At 35.5% G+C, this 17533-nt stretch overlaps 4 non-coding genes across 4 annotated transcripts; all 4 read right to left on the bottom strand.

Annotated features, from left to right (window-relative positions):
* Positions 1 to 290: 290 nt before the first annotated feature.
* trnas-gcu (transfer RNA serine (anticodon GCU)) lies at positions 291 to 372 on the bottom strand. Its single transcript has one exon. It is a non-coding gene; the product is annotated as a tRNA-Ser (tRNA).
* A 2984-nt stretch (positions 373 to 3356) lies between these two features.
* trnas-gcu (transfer RNA serine (anticodon GCU)) lies at positions 3357 to 3438 on the bottom strand. Its single transcript has one exon. It is a non-coding gene; the product is annotated as a tRNA-Ser (tRNA).
* Positions 3439 to 8525: 5087 nt separating this feature from the next.
* trnas-gcu (transfer RNA serine (anticodon GCU)) lies at positions 8526 to 8607 on the bottom strand. Its single transcript has one exon. It is a non-coding gene; the product is annotated as a tRNA-Ser (tRNA).
* Positions 8608 to 15719: 7112 nt separating this feature from the next.
* trnas-gcu (transfer RNA serine (anticodon GCU)) lies at positions 15720 to 15801 on the bottom strand. The gene has a single exon. It is a non-coding gene; the product is annotated as a tRNA-Ser (tRNA).
* Positions 15802 to 17533: the final 1732 nt, after the last annotated feature.

The following is a 17533-nucleotide window of genomic DNA, read 5'->3' as shown; positions in this document are numbered from 1 at the left end:
ACCCAGCCCCATTCCCCACATTTACTCCTGACTAATGCATCTAATTCTATGGGCAATTCAGCATGGCCAATTCATCTCACCTGCACACCTTTGGATTGTGGGAGGAAACCCACACAGACGCAGAGAAAATGTGCAAACTCCTGACAGATTATCACCCAAGGCTGGGATCGAACCTGGGTCCGTGGCGCTGTGCTAGCCACTGAGCCACTCCTAAAAGGCGTGGATGTAAACCAGCTCCATCAACATGCGGGTCTGTGAGGGGGAATAGCACCAAGCACGTAAGAAAGGGCCGACAAGGATGGGATTCGAACCCACGCGTGCAGAGCACAACGGATTAGCAATCCATCGCCTTAACCACTCGGCCACCTTGTCCAACCCAACAGCGAGGCTGGCATTGATATCCCTTCAATTATCACTCCCAGCGTTTACAACATGATCACATTAATAACCCCCTGAACTATCACACTCTCTCTTATTAACATTATTATCATTAATACCCCCCTGAATTATCACTCTTACTCGTTATGACATTATTACCAAATTTATACCCCGCTCAATTATCACCCTCACTGTTATTAACATTATTATCATTAAATTTCGCCTCAATTATCACCCTCACTGTTATTAACATTATTATCATTAATATAATCCCCTCAATTATCACCCTCACCTTTATTAACATTATCATTAATATCCCCCTCAATTATCACCCTCACTGTCATTAAATTATCATTAATATAATCCCCTCAATTATAACCCACTGAATTGCCCATAGAATTAGATGCATTAGTCAGGAGTAAATGTGGGGAATGGGGCTGGGTGGGTTACTCTTCAGAAATGACACGAAAGTCGGTGGAGTTGTGGATAGTGAGGAAGGAAGTGGTAGGTTACAGCGGGATATAGATAAGTTGCAGAGCTGGGCGGAAATGTGGCAAATGGAATTCAATGTAGCTAAGTGCGAAGTCGTTCACTTTGGTGGGAATAACAAGATGATGGATTACTGGGCTAATGGTAGGCTACTTGGTAGTGTGGATGAGCAGAGGGATCTTGGTGTCTATGTACACAGATCTCTGAAAGTTGCCACCCAGGTAAATAGTGCTGTGAAGAAGGCATATGGTGTACTGGGCTTGATTGGCAGAGGAATTGAGTTCCGGAGTCCTGAGGTCATGTTGCAGTTGTATAAGACTCTGGTGAGGCCTCATCTGGAGTATTGTGTGCAGTTTTGGTCGCCATACTATAGGAAGGATGTGGAAGCTTTAGAACGAGTGCAGAGGAGGTTTACCAGGATGTTGCCTGGAATGGTAGGAAGATCGTATGAGGAAAGGCTGAGGCACTTGGGGCTGTTCTCATTGGAGAAGAGAAGGTTTAGGGGAGATCTGATAGAAATGTATAAGATGATTAGGGGTTTAGATAGGGTAGATACTAAGAACCTTTTACCGCTAATGGAGTCAGGTGTTACTAGGGGACATAGCTTTAAATTAAGGGGTGGTAGGTATAGGACGGATGTTAGGGGTAGATTCTTCACACAGCGGGTTGTGAGTTCATGGAATGCCCTGCCCGTATCAGTGGTGAACTCTCCTTCTTTATGTTCATTTAAGCGGGCATTGGATAGGCATTTGGAAGTTATTGGGCTAGTATAGGTTAGGTAGGACTCGGTCGGCGCAACATCGAGGGCCAAAGGGCCTGTACTGCGCTGTATCCTTCTATGTTCTATGTTCTATGTAACCCTCACCATTGTTAACATTATTATCATTCACATAATCCCCTCAATTGTCACCCTCACCGTTATTAACATTATTATCATTAAAATTCTCCTCAATTATCACCCTCACTGTTATTAACATTATTATCATTAATGTAATCCCCTCAATTATCACCCTCAACTTTATTAACATTATTGTCATTAATATCCCCCTCAATTATCACCCTCACTGTCATTAAATTATCATTAATATAATCCCCTCAATTATAACCCTCACCGTTATTAACATTATTATCATTCATATACTCCCCTCAATTGTCACCCTCACCGTTATTAACATTATTATCAATAAAATTCCCCTCAATTATCACCCTCACCGTTGATAACTTCATTATCATTAACGCTCCCCTCAATTATCACCCTCACCGTTATTAACATTATCATCATTAATATCCCCCTCAATTATCACCCTCACCGTTATTAACATTATCGTTATTAATATCACCCTCAATTATCATCCTCACCGTTATTAACATGATTATCATAAATAACACCCGCAATTATCACCCTCACTGTTCATAACATTATTATCATTATTGTTATTAATGTCCTTCTCAATTATCACCCTCACTGTTATTAACATTATTATCATTAATATCCCCCTCAATTATCACCCTCACCGTTATTAACATTATTATCATTAATATACCTCTCAATTATCACCCTCACCGTTATTAACATTATTATCATTAATATCCCCCTCAATTATCACCCTCGCTGTCATTAAATTATTATCATTAATATAATCCCCTCAATTATAACCCTCACCGTTATTAACTTTATTATCATTCATATAATCCCCTCAATTGTCACCCTCACCGTTATTAACCTCACTATCATTAATATCCTCCTCAATTATCGCCCTCGCCGTTATTAACATTATTATCATTAATATACCCCTCAATTATCACCCTCACCGTTATTAACATTATTATCATTAATATACCCCTCAATTATCACCCTCACCGTTATTAAAAGGATTATCATTAATATCACCCTCACCATTGATAACATTATTATCATTAACGCTCCCCTCAATTATCACCCTCACCGTTATTAACATTATCGTTATTAATATCCCCCTCAATTATCATCCTCACCGTTATTAACATGATTATCATTAATAACACCCTCAATTATCACCCTCACTGTTCATAACATTATTATCATTAATAACCCCCCAATTATCACCCTCACCATTATTAATATTATCATCATTAACTCCCTCAATGATCATTACATTAGATAAGATTCCGTACAGTATCGAAACAAGCCATTCGGCCCAACAAGAACGCACCAACCCTCTGAAGAGTAACCCACCCAGCCCCATTCCCCACATTTACTCCTGACTAATGCATCTAATTCTATGGGCAATTCATCTCACCTGCACACCTTTGGATTGTGGGAGGAAACCCACACAGACGCAGAGAAAATGTGCAAACTCCTGACAGATTATCACCCAAGGCTGGGATCGAACCTGGGTCCGTGGCGCTGTGCTAGCCACTGAGCCACTCCTAAAAGGCATGGACGTAAACCAGCTCCATCAACATGCGTGTCTGCGAGGGGGAACAGCACCAAGCACGTAAGAAAGGGCCGACAAGGATAGGATTCGAACCCACGCGTGCAGAGCACGACGGATTAGCAATCCATCGCCTTAACCACTCGGCCACCTTGTCCAACCCAGCAGCGAGGCGGGCATTGATATCCCTTCAATTATCACTCCCAGCGTTTACAACATGATCACATTAATAACCCCCTGAACTATCACACTCTCTCTTACTAACATTATTATCATTAATACCCCCCTGAATTATCACTCTTACTCGTTATGACATTATTACCAAATTTATACCCCGCTCAATTATCACCCTCACTGTTATTAACATTATTATCATTAAATTTCCCCTCAATTATCACCCTCACTGTTATTAACATTATTATCATTAATATAATCCCCTCAATTATCACCCTCACCTTTATTAACATTATCATTAATATCCCCCTCAATTATCACCCTCACTGTCATTAAATTATCATTAATATAATCCCCTCAATTATAACCCTCACCATTGTTAACATTATTATCATTCACATAATCCCCTCAATTGTCACCCTCACCGTTATTAACATTATTATCATTAAAATTCTCCTCAATTATCACCCTCACTGTTATTAACATTATTATCATTAATGTAATCCCCTCAATTATCACCCTCAACTTTATTAACATTATTGTCATTAATATCCCCCTCAATTATCACCCTCACTGTCATTAAATTATCATTAATATAATCCCCTCAATTATAACCCTCACCGTTATTAACATTATTATCATTCATATAATCCCCTCAATTGTCACCCTCACCGTTATTAACATTATTATCAATAAAATTCCCCTCAATTATCACCCTCACCGTTGATAACTTTATTATCATTAACGCTCCCCTCAATTATCACCCTCACCGTTATTAACATTATCATCATTAATATCCCCCTCAATTAACACCCTCACCGTTATTAACATTATCGTTATTAATATCACCCTCAATTATCATCCTCACCGTTATTAACATGATTATCATAAATAACACCCGCAATTATCACCCTCACTGTTCATAACATTATTATCATTATTGTTATTAATGTCCTTCTCAATTATCACCCTCACTGTTATTAACATTATTATCATTAATATCCCCCTCAATTATCACCCTCACCGTTATTAACATTATTATCATTAATATACCTCTCAATGATCACCCTCACCGTTATTAACATTATTATCATTAATATCCCCCTCAATTATCACCCTCGCTGTCATTAAATTATTATCATTAATATAATCCCCTCAATTATAACCCTCACCGTTATTAACTTTATTATCATTCATATAATCCCCTCAATTGTCACCCTCACCGTTATTAACCTCACTATCATTAATATCCTCCTCAATTATCACCCTCGCCGTTATTAACATTATTATCATTAATACCCCCCTGAATTATCACTCTTACTGGTTATAACATTATTACCATATTTATTCCCCGCTCAATTATCACCCTCACCGTTATTAACATTATTGTCATTAGTATAATCCCCTCAATTATCACCCTCACCGTTATTATCATTATTATCATTCATATAATCCCCTCAATTATCACCCTCACCGTTATTAACATTATTATCATTCATATAATCCCCTCAATTATCACCCTCGCCGTTATTAACATGATTATCATTATTATCCCCCTCAATTATCACCCTCATCGTTATTAACATTATTGTTGTTAATGTCCTCCTCAATTATCACCCTCACCGTTATTAACATTGTTTCCATTATTATCCCCCTCAATAATCACCCTCACCATTATTAACAGGATTATCATTAATATCCCCCTCATTATCACCCTCACCGTTATTAACATTACTATCATTAATATCCTCCTCAATTATCACCCTCGCTGTTATTAACATGATTATCATTATTATCCCCCTCAATTATCACCCTCATCGTTATTAACATTATTGTTATTAATGTCCTCCTCAATTATCACCCTCACCGTTATTAACATGATTATCGTTAATATCCCGCTCAATCATCACCCTAACCGTTATTAACATCATTATCATTCATATAATCCCCTCAATTGTCACCCTCACCGTTATTAACATTATTATCATTAAAATCCCCCTCAATTATCGCTCTCACCGTTCTTAACATTATTATCATTAATATACCTCTCAGTTATCACCCTCACCGTTATTAACATTATTATCATTAAAATCCCCCTCAATTAACACCCTCACTGTTATTAACATTATTATCATTAATGTAATCCCCTCAATTATCACCCTCACCGTTATTAACATGATTATCATTAATATCCTCTTCAATTATCACCCTCGCCGTTATTAACATGATTATCATTATTATCCCCCTCAATTATCACCCTCACCGTTGATAACATTATTATCGTTAATATCCCCCTCAACTATCACCCTCACCGTTATTAACATTATTATCGTTAATATTCCTCTCTATTATCACTCTCACTGTTATTAACATTATTATCATTAATATACCCCTCAATTATCACCCTCACCGTTATTAACATGATTATCGTTAATATTCCTCTCTATTATCACCCTCACTGTTATTAACATTATTATCATTAATATACCCCTCAATTATCACCCTCACCATTATTAACATTGTCATCATTAACTCCCTCAATGATCACCCTCACGGTTATTAACATTATTATCACTAATATAATCCCCTCAATTATCACCCTCACCGTTATTATCATTATTATCATTCATATAATCCCCTCAATTATCACCCTCGCCGTTATTAACATGATTATCATTATTATCCCCTTCAATTATCACCCTCATCGTTATTAACATTATTGTTGTTAATGTCCTCCTCAATTATCACCCTCACCGTTATTAACATTGTTTCCATTATTATCCCCCTCAATTATCACCCTCACCGTTATTAACAGGATTATCATTAATATCCCCCTCATTATCACCCACACCGTTATTAACATTACTATCATTAATATCCTCCTCAATTATCACCCTCGCCGTTATTAACATGATTATCATTATTATCCCCCTCAATTATCACCCTCATCGTTATTAACATTATTGTTATCAATGTCCTCCTCAACTATCACCCTCACCGTTATTAACATGATTATCGTTAATATCCCGCTCAATCATCACCCTCACCGTTATTAACATCATTATCATTCATATAATCCCCTCAATTGTCACCCACACCGTTATTAACATTATTATCATTAAAATTCCCCTCAATTATCACCTTCACTGTTATTAACATTATTATCATTAAAATCCCCCTCAATTATCGCCCTCACCGTTCTTAACATTATTATCATTAATATACCTCTCAGTTATCACCCTAACCGTTATTAACATTATTATCATTAAAATCCCCCTCAATTAACACCCTCACTGTTATTAACATTATTATCATTAATGTAATCCCCTCAATTATCACCCTCACCGTTATTAACATGATTATCATTAATATCCTCCTCAATTATCACCCTCGCCGTTATTAACATGATTATCATTATTATCCCCCTCAATTATCACCCTCACCGTTATTAACATTATTATCGTTAATATCTCCCTCAATTATCACCCTCACCGTTATTAACATTATTATCGTTATTATTCCTCTCAATTATCACCCTCACCGTTATTAACATTATTATCATTATTATCCCCCTCAATTATCACCCTCATCGTTATTAACATTATTGTTATTAATGTCCTCCTCAATTATCACCCTCACCGTTATTAACATGATTATCGTTAATATCCCGCTCAATCATCACCCTCACCTTTATTAACATTATTTTCATTATTATCCCCCTCAATTATCACCCTCACCGTTATTAACATGATTATCATTAATATCCCCCTTAATTATCACTCTCACTGTTATTAACATTATTATCATTAATATACCCCTCAATTATCACCCTCACCATTATTAACATTATTATTATTAATATCCCCCTCAATTATCACCCTCACCGCTGATAACATTATTATCGTTAATATCCCCCTCAACTATCACCCTCATCGTTATTAACATTATTATCATTAATATCCCCCTTAATTACCACTCTCACTGTTATTAACATTATTATCATTAATATACACCTCAATTATCACCCTCACCATTATTAACATTATTATTATTAATATCCCCCTCAATTATCACCCTCACCGTTATTAACATTATTATCGTTAATATTCCTCTCTATTATCACTCTCACTGTTATTAACATTATTATCATTAATATACCCCTCAATTATCACCCTCACCGTTATTAACATGATTATCATTAATATACCCCTCAATTATCACCCTCACCGTTGATAACATTATTATCGTTAATATCCCCCTCAACTATCACCCTCACCGTTATTAACATTATTATCATTAATATCCCCCTTAATTATCACTCTCACTGTTATTAACATTATTATCATTAATATACCCCTCAATTATCACCCTCACCATTATTAACATTATTATTATTAATACCCCCCTCAATTATCACCCTCACCGTTATTAACATTATTATCGTTAATATTCCTCTCTATTATCACTCTCACTGTTATTAACATTATTATCATTAATATACCCCTCAATTATCACCCTCACCGTTATTAACATTATTATCGTTAATATTCCTCTCTATTATCACCCTCACTGTTATTAACATTATTATCATTAATATACCCCTCAATTATCACCCTCACCATTATTAACATTGTCATCATTAACTCCCTCAATGATCCCCCTCACCGTAATTAACATTAGTATCCCACTTAATTATCATTACATTAGATAAGATTCGTTACAGTATCGAAACAAGCCATTCGGCCCAACAAGAACATACCAACCCTCTGAAGAGTAGCCCACCCAGCCCCATTCCCCACATTTACTCCTGACTAATGCATCTAATTCCATGGGCAATTCAGCATGGCCAATTCATCGCACCTGCACACCTTTGGATTGTGGGAGGAAACCCACACAGACGCAGAGAAAATGTGCAAACTCCTGACAGATCGTCACCCAAGGCTGGGATCGAACCTGGGTCCGTGGCGCTGTGCTAGCCACTGAGCCAACCCTGAAAGGCATGGATGTAAACCAGCTCCCTCCATCTGTGTGTCTGTGAGGGGGAACAGCACCAAGCACATGAGAAAGGGCCGACAAGGATGGGATTTGAACCCACGCGTGCAGAGCACAATGGATTAGCAATCCATCGCCTTAACCACTCGGCCACCTTGTCCAACCCAGGGGCTGCGTCATTGATATCCCTTCAATTATCACTCCCAGCGTTTACAACATGATCACATTAATCACCCCCTGAACTATCACACTCACTGTTATTAACATTATTATCGTTAATACTCCCCTGAATTATCACTCTTACTGGTTATAACATTATTACCATATTTATACCCCGCTCAATTATCACCCTCACCGTTATTAACATTATTATCATTAATATAATCCCCTCAATTATCACCCTGACCGTTATTATCATTATTATCATTCATATAATCCCCTCAATTATCACCCTCGCCGTTATTAACATGATTATCATTATTATCCCCCTCAATTATCACCCTCATCGTTATTAACATTATTGTTGTTAATGTCCCCCTCAATTATCACCCTCACCGTTATTAACATTGTTTCCATTATTATCCCCCTCAATTATCACCCTCACCGTTATTAACAGGATTATCATGAATATCCCCCTCATTATCACCCTCACCGTTATTAACATTACTATCATTAATACCCTCCTCAATTATCACCCTCGCCGTTATTAACATGATTATCATTATTATCGCCCTCAATTATCACCCTCATCGTTATTAACATTATTGTTATTAATGTCCTCCTCAATTATCACCCTCACCGTTATTAACATGATTATCGTTAACATCCCGCTCAATCATCACCCTCACCGTTATTAACATTATTATCTTTCATATAATCCCCTCAATTGTCACCCTCACCGTTATTAACATTATTATCATTAAAATTCCCCTCAATTATCACCCTCACTGTTATTAACATTATTATCATTAATATAATCCCCTCAATTATCACCCTCACCGTTATTAACATTATTATCATTAAAATCCCCCTCAATTATCACCCTCGCTGTCATTAAATTATTATCATTAATATAATCCCCTCAATTATAACCCTCACCGTTATTAACTTTATTATCATTCATATAATCCCCTCAATTGTCACCCTCACCGTTATTAACCTCACTATCATTAATATCCTCCTCAATTATCACCCTCGCCGTTATTAACATTATTATCATTAATACCCCCCTGAATTATCACTCTTACTGGTTATAACATTATTACCATATTTATTCCCCGCTCAATTATCACCCTCACCGTTATTAACATTATTGTCATTAGTATAATCCCCTCAATTATCACCCTCACCGTTATTATCATTATTATCATTCATATAATTCCCTCAATTATCACCCTCACCGTTATTAACATTATTATCATTCATATAATCCCCTCAATTATCACCCTCGCCGTTATTAACATGATTATCATTATTATCCCCCTCAATTATCACCCTCATCGTTATTAACATTATTGTTGTTAATGTCCTCCTCAATTATCACCCTCACCGTTATTAACATTGTTTCCATTATTATCCCCCTCAATTATCACCCTCACCATTATTAACAGGATTATCATTAATATCCCCCTCATTATCACCCTCACCGTTATTAACATTACTATCATTAATATCCTCCTCAATTATCACCCTCGCTGTTATTAACATGATTATCATTATTATCCCCCTCAATTATCACCCTCATCGTTATTAACATTATTGTTATTAATGTCCTCCTCAATTATCACCCTCACCGTTATTAACATGATTATCGTTAATATCCCGCTCAATCATCACCCTCACCGTTATTAACATCATTATCATTCATATAATCCCCTCAATTGTCACCCTCACCGTTATTAACATTATTATCATTAAAATCCCCCTCAATTATCGCCCTCACCGTTCTTAACATTATTATCATTAATATACCTCTCAGTTATCACCCTCACCGTTATTAACATTATTATCATTAAAATCCCCCTCAATTAACACCCTCACTGTTATTAACATTATTATCATTAATGTAATCCCCTCAATTATCACCCTCACCGTTATTAACATGATTATCATTAATATCCTCTTCAATTATCACCCTCGCCGTTATTAACATGATTATCATTATTATCCCCCTCAATTATCACCCTCACCGTTGATAACATTATTATTGTTAATATCCCCCTCAACTATCACCCTCACCGTTATTAACATTATTATCATTAATATCCCCCTTAATTATCACTCTCACTGTTATTAACATTATTATCATTAACATACACCTCAATTATCACCCTCACCATTATTAAAATTATTATTATTAATATCCCCCTCAATTATCACCCTCACCGTTATTAACATTATTATCGTTAATATTCCTCTCTATTATCACTCTCACTGTTATTAACATTATTATCATTAATATACCCCTCAATTATCACCCTCACCGTTATTAACATGATTATCGTTAATATTCCTCTCTATTATCACCCTCACTGTTATTAACATTATTATCATTAATATACCCCTCAATTATCACCCTCACCATTATTAACATTGTCATCATTAACTCCCTCAATGATCACCCTCACGGTTATTAACATTATTATCACTAATATAATCCCCTCAATTATCACCCTCACCGTTATTATCATTATTATCATTCATATAATCCCCTCAATTATCACCCTCACCGTTATTAACATTATTATCATTCATATAATCCCCTCAATTATCACCCTCGCCGTTATTAACATGATTATCATTATTATCCCCTTCAATTATCACCCTCATCGTTATTAACATTATTGTTGTTAATGACCTCCTCAATTATCACCCTCACCGTTATTAACATTGTTTCCATTATTATCCCCCTCAATTATCACCCTCACCGTTATTAACAGGATTATCATTAATATCCCCCTCATTATCACCCACACCGTTATTAACATTACTATCATTAATATCCTCCTCAATTATCACCCTCGCCGTTATTAACATGATTATCATTATTATCCCCCTCAATTATCACCCGCATCGTTATTAACATTATTGTTATCAATGTCCTCCTCAATTATCACCCTCACCGTTATTAACATGATTATCGTTAATATCCCGCTCAATCATCACCCTCACCGTTATTAACATCATTATCATTCATATAATCCCCTCAATTGTCACCCACACCGTTATTAACATTATTATCATTAAAATTCCCCTCAATTATCACCCTCACTGTTATTAACATTATTATCATTAATATAATCCCCTCAATTATCACCCTCACCGTTATTAACATTATTATCATTAAAATCCCCCTCAATTATCACCCTCGCTGTCATTAAATTATTATCATTAATATAATCCCCTCAATTATAACCCTCACCGTTATTAACTTTATTATCATTCATATAATCCCCTCAATTGTCACCCTCACCGTTATTAACCTCACTATCATTAATATCCTCCTCAATTATCACCCTCGCCGTTATTAACATTATTATCATTAATACCCCCCTGAATTATCACTCTTACTGGTTATAACATTATTACCATATTTATTCCCCGCTCAATTATCACCCTCACCGTTATTAACATTATTGTCATTAGTATAATCCCCTCAATTATCACCCTCACCGTTATTATCATTATTATCATTCATATAATTCCCTCAATTATCACCCTCACCGTTATTAACATTATTATCATTCATATAATCCCCTCAATTATCACCCTCGCCGTTATTAACATGATTATCATTATTATCCCCCTCAATTATCACCCTCATCGTTATTAACATTATTGTTGTTAATGTCCTCCTCAATTATCACCCTCACCGTTATTAACATTGTTTCCATTATTATCCCCCTCAATTATCACCCTCACCATTATTAACAGGATTATCATTAATATCCCCCTCATTATCACCCTCACCGTTATTAACATTACTATCATTAATATCCTCCTCAATTATCACCCTCGCTGTTATTAACATGATTATCATTATTATCCCCCTCAATTATCACCCTCATCGTTATTAACATTATTGTTATTAATGTCCTCCTCAATTATCACCCTCACCGTTATTAACATGATTATCGTTAATATCCCGCTCAATCATCACCCTCACCGTTATTAACATCATTATCATTCATATAATCCCCTCAATTGTCACCCTCACCGTTATTAACATTATTATCATTAAAATCCCCCTCAATTATCGCCCTCACCGTTCTTAACATTATTATCATTAATATACCTCTCAGTTATCACCCTCACCGTTATTAACATTATTATCATTAAAATCCCCCTCAATTAACACCCTCACTGTTATTAACATTATTATCATTAATGTAATCCCCTCAATTATCACCCTCACCGTTATTAACATGATTATCATTAATATCCTCTTCAATTATCACCCTCGCCGTTATTAACATGATTATCATTATTATCCCCCTCAATTATCACCCTCACCGTTGATAACATTATTATTGTTAATATCCCCCTCAACTATCACCCTCACCGTTATTAACATTATTATCATTAATATCCCCCTTAATTATCACTCTCACTGTTATTAACATTATTATCATTAACATACACCTCAATTATCACCCTCACCATTATTAAAATTATTATTATTAATATCCCCCTCAATTATCACCCTCACCGTTATTAACATTATTATCGTTAATATTCCTCTCTATTATCACTCTCACTGTTATTAACATTATTATCATTAATATACCCCTCAATTATCACCCTCACCGTTATTAACATGATTATCGTTAATATTCCTCTCTATTATCACCCTCACTGTTATTAACATTATTATCATTAATATACCCCTCAATTATCACCCTCACCATTATTAACATTGTCATCATTAACTCCCTCAATGATCACCCTCACGGTTATTAACATTATTATCACTAATATAATCCCCTCAATTATCACCCTCACCGTTATTATCATTATTATCATTCATATAATCCCCTCAATTATCACCCTCACCGTTATTAACATTATTATCATTCATATAATCCCCTCAATTATCACCCTCGCCGTTATTAACAGGATTATCATTAATATCCCCCTCATTATCACCCACACCGTTATTAACATTACTATCATTAATATCCTCCTCAATTATCACCCTCGCCGTTATTAACATGATTATCATTATTATCCCCCTCAATTATCACCCGCATCGTTATTAACATTATTGTTATCAATGTCCTCCTCAATTATCACCCTCACCGTTATTAACATGATTATCGTTAATATCCCGCTCAATCATCACCCTCACCGTTATTAACATCATTATCATTCATATAATCCCCTCAATTGTCACCCACACCGTTATTAACATTATTATCATTAAAATTCCCCTCAATTATCACCTTCACTGTTATTAACATTATTATCATTAAAATCCCCCTCAATTATCGCCCTCACCGTTCTTAACATTATTATCATTAATATACCTCTCAGTTATCACCCTAACCGTTATTAACATTATTATCATTAAAATCCCCCTCAATTAACACCCTCACTGTTATTAACATTATTATCATTAATGTAATCCCCTCAATTATCACCCTCACCGTTATTAACATGATTATCATTAATATCCTCCTCAATTATCACCCTCGCCGTTATTAACATGATTATCATTATTATCCCCCTCAATTATCACCCTCACCGTTATTAACATTAATATCGTTAATATCTCCCTCAATTATCACCCTCACCGTTATTAACATTATTATCGTTATTATTCCTCTCAATTATCACCCTCACCGTTATTAACATTATTATCATTATTATCCCCCTCAATTATCACCCTCATCGTTATTAACATTAATGTTATTAATGTCCTCCTCAATTATCACCCTCACCGTTATTAACATGATTATCGTTAATATCCCCCTTAATTATCACTCTCACTGTTATTAACATTATTATCATTAATATACCCCTCAATTATCACCCTCACCATTATTAACATTATTATTATTAATATCCCCCTCAATTATCACCCTCACCGCTGATAACATTATTATCGTTAATATCCCCCTCAACTATCACCCTCATCGTTATTAACATTATTATCATTAATATCCCCCTTAATTACCACTCTCACTGTTATTAACATTATTATCATTAATATACACCTCAATTATCACCCTCACCATTATTAAAATTATTATTATTAATATCCCCCTCAATTATCACCCTCACCGTTATTAACATTATTATCGTTAATATTCCTCTCTATTATCACTCTCACTGTTATTAACATTATTATCATTAATATACCCCTCAATTATCACCCTCACCGTTATTAACATGATTATCATTAATATACCCCTCAATTATCACCCTCACCGTTGGTAACATTATTATCGTTAATATCCCCCTCAACTATCACCCTCACCGTTATTAACATTATTATCATTAATATCCCCCTTAATTATCACTCTCACTGTTATTAACATTATTATCATTAATATACCCCTCAATTATCACCCTCACCATTATTAACATTATTATTATTAATATCCCCCTCAATTATCACCCTCACCGTTATTAACATTATTATCGTTAATATTCCTCTCTATTATCACTCTCACTGTTATTAACATTATTATCATTAATATACCTCTCAATTATCACCCTCACCGTTATTAACATTATTATCGTTAATATTCCTCTCTATTATCACCCTCACTGTTATTAACATTATTATCATTAATATACCCCTCAATTATCACCCTCACCATTATTAACATTGTCATCATTAACTCCCTCAATGATCCCCCTCGCCGTAATTAACATTAGTATCCCACTTAATTATCATTACATTAGATAAGATTCGTTACAGTATCGAAACAAGCCATTCGGCCCAACAAGAACATACCAACCCTCTGAAGAGTAGCCCACCCAGCCCCATTCCCCACATTTACTCCTGACTAATGCATCTAATTCCATGGGCAATTCAGCATGGCCAATTCATCGCACCTGCACACCTTTGGATTGTGGGAGGAAACCCACACAGACGCAGAGAAAATGTGCAAACTCCTGACAGATCGTCACCCAAGGCTGGGATCGAACCTGGGTCCGTGGCGCTGTGCTAGCCACTGAGCCACCCCTGAAAGGCATGGATGTAAACCAGCTCCCTCCATCTGTGTGTCTGTGAGGGGGAACAGCACCAAGCACATAAGAAAGGGCCGACAAGGATGGGATTTGAACCCACGCGTGCAGAGCACAATGGATTAGCAATCCATCGCCTTAACCACTCGGCCACCATGTCCAACCCAGGGGCGGCGTCATTGATATCCCTTCAATTATCACTCCCAGCGTTTACAACATGATCACATTAATCACCCCCTGAACTATCACACTCACTGTTATTAACATTATTATCGTTAATACTCCCCTGAATTATCACTCTTACTGGTTATAACATTATTACCATATTTATACCCCACTCAATTATCACCCTCACCGTTATTAACATTATTATCATTAATATAATCCCCTCAATTATCACCCTGACCGTTATTATCATTATTATCATTCATATAATCCCCTCAATTATCACCCTCGCCGTTATTAACATGATTATCATTATTATCCCCCTCAATTATCACCCTCATCGTTATTAACATTATTGTTGTTAATGTCCCCCTCAATAATCACCCTCACCGTTATTAACATTGTTTCCATTATTATCCCCTCAATTATCACCCTCACCGTTATTAACAGGATTATCATGAATATCCCCCTCATTATCACCCTCACCGTTATTAACATTACTATCATTAATACCCTCCTCAATTATCACCCTCGCCGTTATTAACATGATTATCATTATTATCGCCCTCAATTATCACCCTCATCGTTATTAACATTATTGTTATTAATGTCCTCCTCAATTATCACCCTCACCGTTATTAACATGATTATCGTTAACATCCCGCTCAATCATCACCCTCACCGTTATTAACATTATTATCTTTCATATAATCCCCTCAATTGTCACCCTCACCGTTATTAACATTATTATCATTAAAATTCCCCTCAATTATCACCCTCACTGTTATTAACATTATTATCATTAATATAATCCCCTCAATTATCACCCTCACCGTTATTAACATTATTATCATTAAAATCCCCCTCAATTATCGCCCTCGCTGTCATTAAATTATTATCATTAATATAATCCCCTCAATTATAACCCTCACCGTTATTATCTTTATTATCATTCATATAATCCCCTCAATTGTCACCCTCACCGTTATTAACCTCACTATCATTAATATCCTCCTCAATTATCACCCTCGCCGTTATTAACATTATTATCATTAATACCCCCCTGAATTATCACTCTTACTGGTTATAACATTATTACCATATTTATTCCCCGCTCAATTATCACCCTCACCGTTATTAACATTATTGTCATTAGTATAATCCCCTCAATTATCACCCTCACCGTTATTATCATTATTATCATTCATATAATCCCCTCAATTATCACCCTCACCGTTATTAACATGATTATCATTATTATCCCCCTCAATTATCACCCTCATCGTTATTAACATTATTGTTGTTAATGTCCTCCTCAATTATCACCCTCACCGTTATTAACATTGTTTCCATTATTATCCCCCTCAATTATCACCCTCACCATTATTAACAGGATTATCATTAATATCCCCCTCATTATCACCCTCACCGTTATTAACATTACTATCATTAATATCCTCCTCAATTATCACCCTCGCTGTTATTAACATGATTATCATTATTATCCCCCTCAATTATCACCCTCATCGTTATTAACATTATTGTTATTAATGTCCTCCTCAATTATCACCCTCACCGTTATTAACATGATTATCGTTAATATCCCGCTCAATCATCACCCTCACCGTTATTAACATCATTATCATTCATATAATCCCCTCAATTGTCACCCTCACCGTTATTAACATTATTATCATTAAAATCCCCCTCAATTATTGCCCTCACCG

This window comes from Hemiscyllium ocellatum, chromosome 46, assembly GCF_020745735.1.
Source record: "Hemiscyllium ocellatum isolate sHemOce1 chromosome 46, sHemOce1.pat.X.cur, whole genome shotgun sequence".
Lineage (NCBI taxonomy): Eukaryota > Metazoa > Chordata > Chondrichthyes > Orectolobiformes > Hemiscylliidae > Hemiscyllium > Hemiscyllium ocellatum.
The sequence above is the reverse complement of the archived record's forward strand: the minus strand, read 5'-3'. Positions and strand labels throughout refer to the sequence as shown.